Source organism: Danio rerio, chromosome 16 (assembly GCF_049306965.1).
Source record: "Danio rerio strain Tuebingen ecotype United States chromosome 16, GRCz12tu, whole genome shotgun sequence".
In the NCBI taxonomy this organism is placed as follows: domain Eukaryota; kingdom Metazoa; phylum Chordata; class Actinopteri; order Cypriniformes; family Danionidae; genus Danio; species Danio rerio.
Genome location: NC_133191.1, coordinates 39,217,195 through 39,232,449, shown reverse-complemented (window position 1 = coordinate 39,232,449; position 15,255 = coordinate 39,217,195). Strand labels below are relative to the sequence as shown.

The 15,255-nt window shown below is 35.5% G+C and overlaps 2 protein-coding genes across 5 annotated transcripts in view; one reads left to right on the top strand and one right to left on the bottom strand.

Annotated features, from left to right (window-relative positions):
* The first annotated feature begins 501 nt into the window (after positions 1-501).
* The window catches only part of eva1ba (eva-1 homolog Ba (C. elegans)), a 33,154-nt gene continuing 18,400 nt past the window's right edge, over positions 502-15,255 (top strand). For 3 of the 4 annotated variants that reach the window (XM_009292407.5, XM_005158309.6, XM_005158308.6), the window contains exon 1: positions 502-788. The gene's annotated coding sequence lies outside the window, so the exon portion shown is untranslated. 4 annotated transcript variants of the gene reach the window in all.
* The window catches only part of sh3d21 (SH3 domain containing 21), a 63,295-nt gene continuing 55,717 nt past the window's right edge, over positions 7,678-15,255 (bottom strand). Inside the window, exon 14 of the transcript XR_012391542.1 lies at positions 7,678-7,700. The gene's annotated coding sequence lies outside the window, so the exon portion shown is untranslated. The remainder of the gene's footprint in view (positions 7,701-15,255) is intronic.

The following is a 15,255-nucleotide window of genomic DNA, read 5'->3' as shown; positions in this document are numbered from 1 at the left end:
TGTTGTATTTATTATTATTATTATTAGCTACACAAACTATATATATATTATGTCTTATTTTACGAAACAGACTTAGCACTACATGAATGTCTAACTAAAAGAAGCTTGGCTGCAGTGAGGCTGAAACACTTGTTCAGAACAGTAGATTCACTGTAGTTCTGTGCTGTGAGCTGCTTTCAATTATGATTAGCATGTAGCTTGGCAAACTACAAAAGTTGAAAAAAACTGAAGCTAAAAACTGAAGCAAACGCTCCCAGTTGAGTCCGAGAGACTCTCAAAGCCTCTTTCATTCTTTCTGTTCTGCCATGTTTTATTCAGTGTGGAAAATTTTAGTTAATTGGTCCAGAGTTGGCTTTTCATGCCTGTTTCCTTCACAACCGGGGAAAGACCCCGTTCTCCCTCCCTTTTTCCCTTTCACAAACCCTGCCCATTTAAGGCTGTACCTCTATTTTTTCCCCTCTTTCCTCGCTCTCCTTCTCTGCCTCTGTTTCCATGTCTTTCAGTTTTGTAAGTGCGCGCGCGCGTGCGTGTGTGCGTGAGGACAGTGTGACAGTTTTCCTGCTGCTCGTACTGAACGGCTGAAAGAGTGAACACGCCGCTGCTTGTAATGTAAACTGAAGCCACGCAAACGCGGGTTCTGCTGAGCGCTCGGTCATTGGACAGCCGTGTGAAGACTCTTCTGTGTTTGGGCCGTTTAATGTGTTGATGCCGTCAGCCCTGGACTTAACTTCTCTAGAAGGCGAATGGAGATCGGGATGCTGTTGTAGGGGGACATTGATTTCCAACTGGTGAGTTTTTCAACTTTAGTAAACCAAACAGATGCTGTTCTCTCAGTTATGCTGTGCTGAGGGATATTGATTTGTAATAGATGTGTTAAGACGAATTAAAAATTAGATTTAAAATGAGGTAACCTGAATTTTTTAGTTGAATTACATGTATTTTTACTGTTCTTGTTTTACGTACACTTCAGAAAACTTTCTTTTTAGTAAAGATCTGTAAACATTATTTAAAATGAAACTTTGTTTATAAGTAAAATAGTTAAGTGATTATCGTATTCTTTATTAAATGATATCTTACAGATATGTATAAAGATAGAAATAATAATAATAATAATAGTATTTCCCAGAGATGTGCGGCTGGAAGGGCATCAGCTGCTTAAAAACTTGCTGGATAGGTTGGCGGTTCATTCCGCTGTGGCGACCCCAGATTAATAAAGGGGCTAAGTCGAAAAGAAAATGGATGAATAATAATAATAATAATAATAAATAATTAATTATTATATTCCCAGTGAAGGGTTGCAGCTGGAAGGGCTTCTGTTGCGTAAACCATATGATGGATAAGTTGGCGGTTCATTCCGCTGTGGCAACCACAGATTACTAAAGGGACTATGCTGAAAAGAAAATGAATTATTATTATTATTAATATAGCAAAAAAACATTTTTAATATTTGTTATACATATTATATATTTCTAACACATTTATTGTAACTAATTTAAATAGTAATTTTATTTATATACTTTATTTATAACTTGAATTTGCATAAAAATAGGGGGGAAAAAACAACCATGAGAAAAAATGTAAACTTTTTTACAGTGTATTTTTACTTAAATTTCACATGAATGTGACGCTGACTTGCAAACACAAAGGTCTGGCACGTGTCATATATTGCTATGAATGTGTTGACTCATGCTCATGAATCATGTTCTGCAAGGTTATGATTTATGAATCAAGCAGTCAGACGTGCCATCTGTGCAGCTGGAAGTTATTCCACATCATTTAGCACCGCATCCAGCCCATGTTTGTGTGTCTGTGGATGTTTGCGTGCATGAGTTTGATGCTGGACAGAGCAACCTTTAATGTAACTGAGATGCATTGAGAAGTTTTTTCTACAAACTAGAGCAAGAGCTGCAGCTGTGAATCGGGTAATGTTTTATCATTATCAAAATAAACGCCCAGGCTCATTGTGTGCTTATCTGAGGGAAGTTCACTAATAATGTAACGTGAGCAGGCAGTCTAGGTGAGGGCTTCATGCGTGGCTGACGTGTTTTGTCAACAAAAAGGGGTTTCCTGCTCAAGAGCCAGATGAGGGGTTAAAAGCCCCTTGGGTTTTCATGCCACACCTTTTGAGTTACACCACTGGACAAACTGTACATTACAATTTTTAAAAAATATTTTAACCCCTTATTTCTCAACTCACTTTTTGAGTTCATACTTGAAAATGATATATGATATATAGTTTGTCAAGATAAGTCCAGGTTTAGACAAATTCAAAATATATACTTAAAAAACATCCCAAGGGCTTAACAGAAGCTTATTCTGTTTATCAATGCTGCGTTTATTTAGTTGAAAATATTATTCATTCATTTTCCTTTGGATTAGTCTCTTTTAGTGGGGTCGCCACAGTGGAAGCTATTCCAGCTTATGTTTTACACAGCGGATGCCCTTCCAGCCCCAACCCAGTACTGGAAAATTGAAGTATTATTTCAATTTAAAATAAGTGTTTTTCTAATTAAATCTACTTTAAAATTGTATTTATTTCTGTAATTCAAATCTAAATTTTTAGCATCATCACTCCATCTAAAATCATTCTAATTGGCTAATACACTGTTGCATTATGATAATTTATTATTGGTACTCAGTTAATACTACTACTACTACTACTACTACTACTACTACTACGACTACTAATAATTATAATAATAATTAGTTCTTAGAATTATCAACACTGAAAGAATGTGTTGTGGAATTTGTGATAAATTAGATTTTTTTGGATTCTTTGAAGAAAAGAATGTTGAAGTGTTGGAATATTTAGTAAATTTCATGCGTGTTTAATAAAAATGGTCAGGAGAGGTTTTTCTTGAAGGTTTTACATATATGCAATTCATTGGATACAAATGAATAATTCGAATGACAGAATTCTGTTATCCTCAATGCAGTGCAAAAGCTATATTCAGGAGGTGCGCAACAAGTTACATTTCCTCACTGCAACATATAGGCAGCTGATATCAACAGGTGGAGTTTATTGAAATTCGTAAATGTGTCAATCATTCTCCAGTTCTCCATTGGCCGCACCCATACATACGTTCTCTTTGCTCTCTGCACAATATTAAAAGTCTTAATCAACTGCACATATTCTGTGTTTATATATATATATATATATATATATATATATATATATATATATATATATATATATATATATATATATATATATATACATACAGTGCTCAGCATAAATGAAAACACCCCTTTACAAATTTCTCTTTTAAATTAAAATTTTCAGCAGGATGCTTTACAATATTATATTTGTGCGTATACAGTAGGTCACAATTCAAAAGGACCATTACTGCCACATGTGTCTTAAACATGTCTTGTCCTGTGTTGTTGCCATTACAATCTGTTTTATTTATTTGTTTGCATATTTTTAGATTTTTTTCATTTCTCACGGTGTTGCAGTGAGTAGCACAATCGCCTCGCAGCAAGAAAGTTGATGGTTGAAGCCTCAGCTGGGTCAGTTGGCATTTCTGTGTGGAGTTTGCATGGTCTCCTCGTGATTGCATCGGTTTCCTCCGGGTGCTCCAGTTTTCCCCCACAGTCCAAAGACATGCACTATAGGTGAATTGGGTTAGCTAAATTTTCCTTAGTGTATGTGTGTGAATGAGAGTGTATGGATGTTTCCCAGTGATGGGTTGCAGCTGGAAGGGCATCCGCTGCGTAAAATGTAGGCTGGATAAGTTGGCGGTTCATTCCGCTGTGGTGAACCCTGATTAATAAAGGGACCAAAGACTGATTTAGCCTATATTTCTGCGTCAAGTACACGTGTATGCTACGGTGCAGCCTACGCATCAACGCATAGCCCTACGCCGTGGCCATCACCTCTCAAAAAATGTTACTACACGTCGCAACGATGCATAGCGCAAGCTCTGTGATTGGTTGGCTTGGTAGCAATGACGAGTCTTGGTGAGACCGATCGCTGCGCGAGCCTGATGGAGCGATGTTTAGTCCCGTGAAGGAGCTCCGGATGGAAAGTTTTGTTTTGTGTTTCCCTTATGGTTAAAGTTGTTGCACGTCCACCGGTTCCTGCCTCAGAATGAGCGAGTTGGAGCCACTTGTACATTCAGAAAAAGTTTAGAAAAAAAAACACCAGCGAAGAAACTCGACTCGAGGAACATTAACACCTCACTGCCAACTAGTGTTTCGGAAGTGTTAATGCAGACCAACAAGTGAGCAGAAGTATAAATGCACAGCTCCGCGCGTTGCATGCACCGTGGGTTACGCCAGTCACTTGACGCAAGGCTTAAGCCAATAAGAAAATGAATGAATTAACACATTACATCACATACAGTACCTTTAAGGTACATGTACAGCACTGTCCTATCTAGTATTGTGAAAAGGAAAATTGTGTGTTGATGTTTTAGCTGACGAAGTCTAATGTTAAAGCACCACCCAGCGGTCAAAAGTTGTAGGAGCATTTACTGCTGCCGCCACGACTGCGAGCACGGCGGCAGAGGGAACATATTGTAGTGTTAACATCTGTACATTAGAGTAGTCAGTAATGAAGCCAAATCTGAAGCTGATCTAAGAAAACAACCTATGATAACGATCCAAAAAATGAGAAGCCCAAGTTTCTATGTTAGGGAAAAATACAATTAAATTTTTAAAAAGAGGAAAAATCAGGAGAAACTCAAAAAATGATCAAACTTTGTTGAAATGTTGTAGTTTGTAATTTTCTTATTTGCAATATTTCGCATTAATTTAAATGTTATGTTTCTATTTCTAAAGATGTTTTTTGTGCTAGGTAGTGGCGCAGTAGGTAGTGCTGTCGCCTCACAGCAAGAAGGTCACTGGGTTGCTGGTTCGCACCTCGGCTCAGTTGGCATTTCTGTGTGGAGTTTGCATGTTCTCCCTGCCTTCGGGTGGGTTTCCTCCGGGTGCTCCGGTTTCCCCTACAGTCTAAAGACATGCAGTACAGGTGAATTGGGTAGGCTAAAATTGTCTGTAGTGTATGAGTGTGTGTGTGAATGTGTGTGGATGTTTCCCAGAGATGGGTTGTGGCTGGAAGGGCATCTGCTGCGTAAAAACTTCCTGGATAAGTTGGCGGTTCATTCCGCTGTGGTGACCCCGGATTAATAAAGGGACTAAGCCGTCAAGAAAATGAATGAATGAATGAACATGTTTTGTGACTAAAATATTATTTTAATAAATATATGTTTAATAAATCAATAGTTTTGTTCAAATACACAGAAATACATTGCCTATATTCACTGACAAATGGATAATAAAACACATTTTAATGTAACTATTTTTAATGGTACATTTACGCTATCACAGTTTCCCCAAAAATATGAAGCATTCCAACAATTTTCAGCTCTGATAATAATAATAATGATAATAATAATAATGATAATAATAATAATAATAATAATAATAAATGTTTTTAGTAATCGCCCCTGCATTAGATTTTGGTTGAGAAATGTTATAACATGTTTGGTTCTTGAAAAGCTCACATATAAGGAAAAATTCCCTTGAATATTGTGATATCTTGGAGGTGTGTTTTTGAACTTTGTAAAAAATTAAGATGTTGAAGAAGCTTTGGAAGTCTGAAGTTGTGGAATGTGAATTGATGCTTGATTAGATTTATTTTTTTATTTTAATTAACTAATTAATTAATTTATTATTTATTATTATTATTATTATCATTGTTTTTATTGTTGTTGTTGTTTCTTTTTTAATAAGGATTATTATTTAATTTTTATTTTTCCCTAAACCTGCCTGTGGTAAGTTTTGGGTATTGGGCTTTGTTGTAAAACCTTGAAAAAACTTAACAAAGACATGTTATACAAGTAAATTATTTTCGAACATCAAATTAACCTATTATAATGATTTTTGAAAGATTATTTGACATAACTAATAAAGCAACTATTCAACTTTAGATCACAGGAATAAATACATTTTTAAACTGAACTTTATTTCTGAAACTAAGAAAACTTTCATTTTAAATTGTTACAATGTCACAATTTTAGTTTTTTTTTTGTCTCTTTTTGATCAAATAAATGCATTCTTTGTAGGGCAAAATATGTTTTTTTTATATTAAACAATCTTACAGGTTCCAAACTTTAGAGTATAACAAACCATTTAGATTTACCTTTGACATGGAAGTCTATTCAGAGGCTCACACCTTTGTACAGCTGATTGCTAAAGTCTTTGTTTGTTTTGTCACACAGTGTTGGTTTGATTTATATGGCGATAGAGAGATGTGCAAACCGAGCAGCTGCTTTTTGTTTAGAGATGGCTGACTTGTGTTCAGAACCGTTCAGCATCTGCTCTCTTTCGCAAACTCTCTTTCTCTCTATGCTGTTGATCAGTAAGTCTCCTTATCTTCTGCACTGCCGGTAGTGAACATAGTCTGTAGATTTAGGGAAGGTCAGAGGTCAATCCCTGCTCTTTATGCATTTGTAAGTCCGGCTGTATCCGCATTTCTGAGATGGAAAGATAGACTGGAGGAATACACAAACACAACATATACTGATCACGCTGCATTCACAGAAGAATGCATTGTAGAGATGTTGAAAAACTGTTTTCTATTGCTTAAAAATATTTTTTTTAATGTAAATTTTGGGTCAGAATCATGGTTAGGGGTGTGTATAGGGGTGTGCGAGAGATCTGCAGAGTGGATGGCAACATCAACAGCCTGAGGTATCAAGACATTTGTGCTGCCCATTACATTACAAACCACAGGAAAGGAAGAATTCTTTAGCAGAATAGGGCTCTTCATACTTCAGCCTCCATATCAAGAGTTCCTAAAAGCAAAGAAGGTCAAGGTCCTCCAGGATTGGCCAACCCAGTCACCAGAAATGAACATTATTGAGCATGTCTGGGGTTAGATGAAGGAGGCATTGAAGATGAATCAGTTATTATTTGTTGTTCCTAAAACTTGGATAGGTGACAATACTTTTGTCTGGTGTATTTCAAGTCAGTGACAGGAAATTATATTCTATTTTGATCTTCGAATTGGACTCATGAGCTCTGAAATTGACAACATTCTGATTCGGTCATTTTTACATCGTCTAGTTAGTGACTGATCTGAGATCTGAGAATAGGGAAGGCTTTGGGCTCCTCCATGTCTTATCTGAGTTTGATGGGTTCAGAGGAATATTTACACTGACACTCCTTTTGCTCGGAGGGTTTGAGATGTTTAATGACGGTGTCAGCCTTTGCTTTTAAACACCTCCCAGACATTCCTTCTCTCCCCTTCTCTGTTTTTATATGAGCTTGTGGATTTTAATTGAGAATCAATTCCGAAACCAACAGTACAATAAACGCCAGATAATACAGTATAGCACTAAATCTCATCTGTATGGTATGCATTCATTCACTCGTTTAATAGCAGCAGATTGATTTACAAACACACTGAGGGTGTCAGTCTCATTTTATGAAGCAATAACATGGTTAAAGGGAATCAGTAAATCCCTTGAAATGAAATCGAACATGGGTGTGTGCAAAGTTTAACATCTTTCACTCTCTGTCTGCTCTTCTCTTTGGCATTCTACAAAGATTTGGGCATAATAATCAATACCATTCAAGTAAGAATTTCTTCATATATTTTAAAAAATCAATTAACTTTGGAGTGCTAATCTGATTAATATTATGTCTTTATTTTCTTTTTCATCCCTTTAAAACCTGTTTTAACACATTTTAATCTGTTTTTAAATAATTTTAATTACTACTTTTTAATTTATATTTTATAAATTATAATTTATATAATAATTTAATAATAATAATTTATATTATAATATAATTTAAAGTAATACTTTATTGTTTTTATTTCTTTGCTTCTTTTATTCTTGTTTATGTACAGCCCTAAAAATTACCATTGTGTATGAAATGTACTATATAAATATACTTGCCTTGCCTAATATATTTATTGTCCTGAATATAAATATTTGCATTATTTATTTATATTTATTTAAATGTAAGTTATGTATTATTTTTATTTAAAATATAAATTTATAATAAAAATAGTACATTAATAAATAACATATAAAGTAAATCAGAATTATTAGCCCCCTGTTTATTTTATTTTCCGAACATTGCTTAAAGAGGCTAATAATTTTGACCTTAAAATGGATAAAAAAAAATTTAACTGCTTTTATTGTAGCCAAAATAAAACAAATAAGACTTTCTCCAGAAGAAAAATATTGTGAAAAACTCCTTGCTCTGTTAAACATCATTTGGGAAATAATTAAAAAAGGAAAAAAAAATTTAAAGGGGGGCTAATAATTCTGACTTTAACTGTGTGTGTGTGCATATATATATATATATATATATATATATATATATATATATATATATATATATATATATATATATATATATATATATATATATATATATTCTATCTTAAAATATAATACATTTAACTTATTCATAACGCATAATAAAATTGACTATTATAAGTTACACAAATTTAGTATAAAGAATGTACAAGAACTGTTATGTAAAAAGCAATAAAATTATTTTTAAAATATATTAAAATAAAAACATCTATTTAAATAGCAAAAAAGATTTCTGTACATTATTATTTAACTGTATTTACAGTCTAATAAATACATTCTTAAGCACAAGAGACTTTTAAAAGGATTTTCTCAAAAATATTTCATTATTGGTATTATAGTATTTTTTATGTAATTGACCTTATTTGCAGCAAATACATAATGCCATTAAATTATTTAAACACCAATATCACAGAAAGAAAAATACAACAGAACTTAAAGAACAAGAAAGTATATGAGCATGTGTTTACTCTCACAAACTGAGTATTGTTTAGACAAATCTCTATGGTCAGGATGGGGTTAACAGTGCCACCCACCCATGGGAAAGATGGACCTTGTGTTTAGTGTGTCATACAGTAATCAGAGGGTCTCTGTAATGGATCCAGCATGTTTTAAGGATCTGTGAAGGCCTCCGGGCTCAGATGGATCTGCAGATGAAATCACTGGATCACCTGAGGGGGTTTTCATCCATCGCCCAAATGTTTTCACCCTGACAACAAGACTGCAGATGCATAATTAAACCGAAATAACTCACACTCTCCTTTTCATAATAGGTCTCCTTGGGGCTTTAAAACTAACACAAGTCTTAATTGCTTTTATTTTAGGGTTTCAGTAATGAGTAGAGATTGTGTTGCATTCTCATAGTACCTTCCCATAGAGAGCGTTTGGGCCCTGCTAAGCCTGGAGGCAGATTGAAATCAGGGTACTTAAAACACACGTTATTAAAAGAAGTGTTTTTTTTTTTCTATTCTGCATTTGCATAGAAAACTATTGAGGCTCTTTGGCTTCTTTGAGGCACACATCTGGTCCATATTAACACCCAAGAGCACCGCCTGCAGCCACACAACCCCCACTGACACCACACACACATACGGCCTCTGTTAGATCAGGGTCATTCGCTGGTACTGAATGCACAACATGAGGACAATCTGAAAAGGAGACCTTCAGCTTAAAGAAGTGCTGTGAAAGTTTTAGATTGAGGGTACATCTAAGGAGATGGACTGTCTCTTTAATATATGGCTGGCTCTGAACATCATTAGATATATAGGAATTAAGATGTTATTGTACTCAACCAGAATCTTAGGGTTGCTCTGATATGGAACCTTTAGTGGATATACTGATAACCTTTAATATTTGGAAACCGATAACCAAAATTTTGGGTTGACTATATTTGCAGTCATTTTAATTTCTGTTTGGCTTCTTGTGTCATCTGTAGAAACGATTCTCTCATTTGTTTACTGTCAGAAATCCTTAAAATGTGCTGAATTGCTGAAGAAACTTTTGTATATATACACTCACTGTTCAATATATTAGGTACACCTTTCCAACTGCTTGTTAACGCAAATTTCTAATCAGCCAATCACATGGCACCAACTCAATGCATTTTGGCATTTAGTTCAAACCGAGCATCAGAATGGGGAAGAAAGGTGATTTAAGTCACTTTGAACGTGGCAGGATTGATGGTGCCAGACGGGCTGGACTGAGTATTTCAGAAACTGCTGATCTACTGGGATTTTCATGCACAACCGTCTCCAGGGTTTACAGTGAATGGTCTGCAAAAGACAAAATATCCAATGAGCGGCAGTTCTGTGGCTCAAATGCCTTGTTAATGCCAGAGGCCAGAGAATTGCCAGACTGGTTCGAGCTTATAGAAAGGCAACACTAACTCAAATAATCGCATGTTACAACCGAGGTATGCAGAAGAGCATCTTTGAACACACAACATGTCAAACCTTGTGGCGGATGAACTACAGCAACAGAAGATCAGGTGCCACTCCTTTCAGCTAAGAATGAGAAAATGAAGCTACAATTTACACAGGTTCACCAAAACTAGATAATAGAAGATTGGAAAAACGTTGCCTGGTCTTGATGAGTCTCGATTTCTGCTACAACATTCAGATGGTAGGGTCAGATATTGGCATCAACAACATGAAATCCATGGATCCATCCTTATATCAATGGTTCAGGCTGGTGGTGGTGTTATATTGTGGGGTTGTAAGGGAAAATTTTCTTGGCCTATTAGTACCAATTGAGCATTATGTCAACGCCAGAGCCTACCTGAGAATTGTTGCTGACCATGCCCATCCCTTTATGACCACAGTGTACCCATTTTTTGATGGCTACTTCCAGCAGGATGACGCGCCATGTCATAAACTCTGAATCATCTTAGATTGGTTTCTTGAACATGACAATGAGTTCACTGTACTCAAATGGCCTCCACAGTCACCATATCTCAATCCAATAGAGCACCTTTGGGATGTGGAACGGGAGATTTGGGTCATGGATGTGCAGCCAACAAATCTGGCTAATATTTTTGTGTAAACCATAATCCTTTTTCCCCATGATTATTAGACGAATATAAAATTCAGAACATAATTTGTTTAAACAATTAATTTTGATCAATACAACATTATTCATTTCTTTGTCCAAAGATATGTGGTGTCGTTGAATTGGATGAACTAAATTGGTCGTAGTGTATGAGTGTGTGACTGAATGTGAGTGTGTATGGGTGTTTCCCGGGATTGAGTTGCGGCTGGAAGGGCATGCGCTGCGTAAAACATATTCTGGAAAAGTTGGCAGTTCATTTTGCTCTGGTGACCCCTGATAAATGAGGGACTAAGCCGAAGAAAAATGTATGAATAAATAAATTAATTTCTTTAAAATAAAATCATACTGATCCAAACTTCAGAACAAGAGGGTATTATATTTGTTTGCTTTATTTATCAAACACATTTAAAAACAACAGATGTTGACCACAGTGCTTTACAAAACAACCATCATACTAAATCTATACTTTTTATATATAAAAATATGTAAAACAGATAAAATTAAGCCCCGTCACCTTTTGATTTTAACCGTGATTTGAGAACAACTAGCTGAAACTGGTTTTCTGACCTAATTGGCCTCAATGACATATGCCAGTGAAGAAGCTCACCAATGTAAGTAGGTGCCAGACAATTCAAACCTTTAAAAACAAATAACAATAACTTTTATTGAATCCTAAATTGGACTGTGAGCCAGTGAAAGGATGATAAAACTGGTGAAATACTACATTTTTTTGTCCCAGTTAAAAACCTTGCAGCTGCATTGAAGCCTGTGAAACTCCTGAATACAAAGAGTTGCAGTAATCCAATCTGGACAAAATAAAAACGTTATTGATGGTTTCCAACTCCTAAATTCACAGAAAAGGCCTCAATTTGGCAATGCTCCTTAATTGATAGAAATCACTTTTTACAACAGAATTTATTTGCTTGTCTATATTATATTATGCTATTGATAAGACTGGAGTCTCCAAGAGCGGTAAAACATTTTAATGAGGGAAAATGATCTTATACAGTAAGGTTTGTGCATTTAAGGAAACTCAAGAAAGCCGCTGGTTGGTCTCCTGTTTCTCTCTGGCATGTGTCTATGGGCTCGACCCCACATTTGATGCTGAGGTCAAGAATTTGATGGCAACCACATGTCTGACTCTGCTCCAAATTAAATAACCCCCTCGGTAAGAGCTACTGGCAGGAAACACAGTGCCCATGAATTACACACTTTAATCTGCTAGATTCTTTATCAAGAGCAACAAGAAAGAAAGACACTCTGCATTGTTTAGAAAGTGTCATGGTGAGGTCCAGGAGTTCAGGTTAATTTACATTGCCAATGCTTTTTTACCATCGGCCCTCCTGAGCAGTTTTACAGGCAGCTCGGCTGGTGAATATGGCTCCAAGTTTACTGGTTGAACAGTTACTCAAACCTCTGAGGGTTTGGAAGATACATTGAGCTCCTGCCTTTGATTTACTGAGACAGTTTTGGACAGGTTTGGTGTTCAGGTGAATCTGGGTGATGGAAGGAAACAAGACTCGAGGGTCTCATGCTGGCTGAGAGATTGTAACGTCAGCATTTCTGCAGTGCTTTTGGATGGTTGTTTATGGAAAGAATGCAAGGCTATGAGGATATTGGGGTTGTAACGCTCTTCCAAGTTTAAAAAAAAAAACTGACAAAAGCAATGTTTTAAAGTTTTAAATGTGCTTCCAGGGGCACATCACACCGTTTTCCAACACAGCTGTTTATGGGATAAGAGGAAAACATTTTTCTTTTTTCATTTTTGAAGTGAGCTTTTTATTTTAACATTCAACATTTAACAAGGCTTAAATTTTGTTACATTTTTGAAGATGCACAATATATCGTTTACGCATCGATATTACATTGTACACATTTGCAATAGTCACATCGTAGCATGTGCAATGTCCACTATGATTATAGTTGATCTGGTTTTTAATTGCAGATTATCTATAATGTAGTGAACGTTTTTCATTTGCAGTTTTTTAAACCTGTGATTATTTTTAATCTCTCTTTTAGGAGAGCTTAAATGAACAATACATTTTAATGTTTGTAGCTTTAGATTAGAAAGAAAATTTCTATTGTACTGTTTAAACGTTGAAGACTATACAGTGATATTTGGCATTTTATTATTCAAGTTCTTTCTCAAGTTATACTATAAAACTTTTTAGTAAATGAGAAAAGCACTCTTTATTTCATTTGCATCTTTACTATTTTGTATTTGTCTATACTTTTAATTGGATTTTGTTATGCAGAATAATTTTAATCAATAATAAAGTATGAATTCTTTCCAAATAAATTAGTCATATTGTGAAATTTGGATTTAATATATTGTATAAAAACTAAATATTGCAATGCTCATTTTCTTTAATATCATGCTGCCCTGGCTATGAGTCAAAAATAACTAGAAATAGGTTACAAGGAATAGAAATATTAGAACAAAAAAATTTTATATAATAATTTATCCATCCACCTCAAAATGCATAAAGATAAATTTTCATGCCAGAACCAATATTTTTACGAAAATATCCAGTGTTTTTTTTTTCAGACCCAATGGCGAGGGAAAACTGATCCAATTGGTGACATTTTTCCAAATTTAAAACAAAAATGTTTTTTGCATAAAATCCATCTTTCAGATGAGACGATAAACCAAGGTCATAACTCTCTGTGGTCATTCCCATGGCACTTCTCATAAAAAGTGGGGGTGTAACCCCGGTGTCCTGGCCAAATACCCTCCATCGACTTTTACCCATCATGGCCTCCCAGTCATCCCCATCCACTGAATTGGCTCTATCACTAGCTTTCCCCTCCACCAATAGCTGGTGTGTGGTGAGCATACTGGCGCTGTTGTCCTGTGGGTGCCGTCGCATCATCCAAGTGGATGCTGCACACTGGTGGTGGAGTGGAGAGACCCCGCTCAGGATTGTGAAGCGCTTTTGGGTGAACTTCAGATGAGTTAAGAAATCAACATTTGGTGGAAAGCCCCTTTTAATCATGACAAGTGAAAACATTTGTTATTCTGACCAATTGCCATTTTCTGAAAGAAGAGTGTGCATTAAAATGCTCAAAAAGAAAAGTTATTAGATCTTCAAACACTGTAAAAATTATCTGCAGTTTTTGTGATTCATGTTTTATTTTTTAATTCATTTATGTTTCTGAATTAGCATTCTGATACCTTCATTTTTTTTAACCTTGAAAAGTTCAGCAAAGTAATTTTTATGAACTTTTTAATAGTTTAAAGTAATATATTGTCTGGGTTGGTGTATAATATTATGGTACAAAAATCTTGTAATAAGCTACCAGTACATTTTCTGTTATTTTACAGACTCATTTCTCTATATGTTATTTCTTATACATTGTTATTATTTCAAACTTCAAAAATGTCAAACTTCAAAAAAGTCACTTTGTTAAGAGTTGAATTTTTAGCACCAAAAGTCGACAGAGCAGAGATCAACGTCCCATAATGCAATTCACAACCGTAAATAAACAGAAAACACTTGTGAATCACAAAAAAACTGAAACTCTTCAGTGACAGACTTTTATTTTATTTTTTTTACAGAGAAACTGTGTTTTCAAGAGCTCTCTTAACTTTTTCCATTGCTCTCGCTTAGGTCAAACTCTCCCAGAATGTAATAAAAGGATAAAAATAACATTTCAGGAGCACAAACACTCCTTGAAGCAACTCCAATCATGATAAAGTTGTTTTCTGCTGAGGCTGACAGCATAAAATAGTCATTATGTGTGTTTAGTATATTGAGATTATCTCTTTATGCTGTCCAAAGTTTTGGGAATAGTTCAGCGAGACAAAGAAACCTGATTATATTTAGATTTAAAGTTCTGTATCAGCCATCAAGCCCTTCGCCAAGAAGACCACAAGCGGTTCAACCACCATGCCAGGACATTCCAGTGGCTGAAAGAACGTTTCTATGTATCAAAAAATATCCATCTGCTTGTTTTGGCGGGCCGTGTGTGTCAAATGAACGACGGAGCTGCACTGGCTACTCGGACTTTGTTGTTTTCTCTGGTATTGGCCGATTCGTTTATAGCCTTTAAAGTCCTGGAGTAAATTCCATTCATGCTTTGTGCTGATAGTTTGGACTGCGGCACAAATGAGGGAGTCTTTCAGTCAGGGTGTTTATGGCTGATGATTCCCTCAAGACTGAAGCTTCTGTTCAGTGATTAGCAGAAGAGGAATCACCCTAGAGGCTTTTGTCCTGTCACGTTGTCCCCCACAAATCATCTGCTTACTGTCTTTATTTGGACAAGAGGAATTGAACAGTTGAAGAATTGAATGGATGCTGCTCGGGTATTTGCACTAGGTCACATTGTTTCCTGTCCGATGGAGACACATCCAGTGGAAGGAAATGCTATTGTG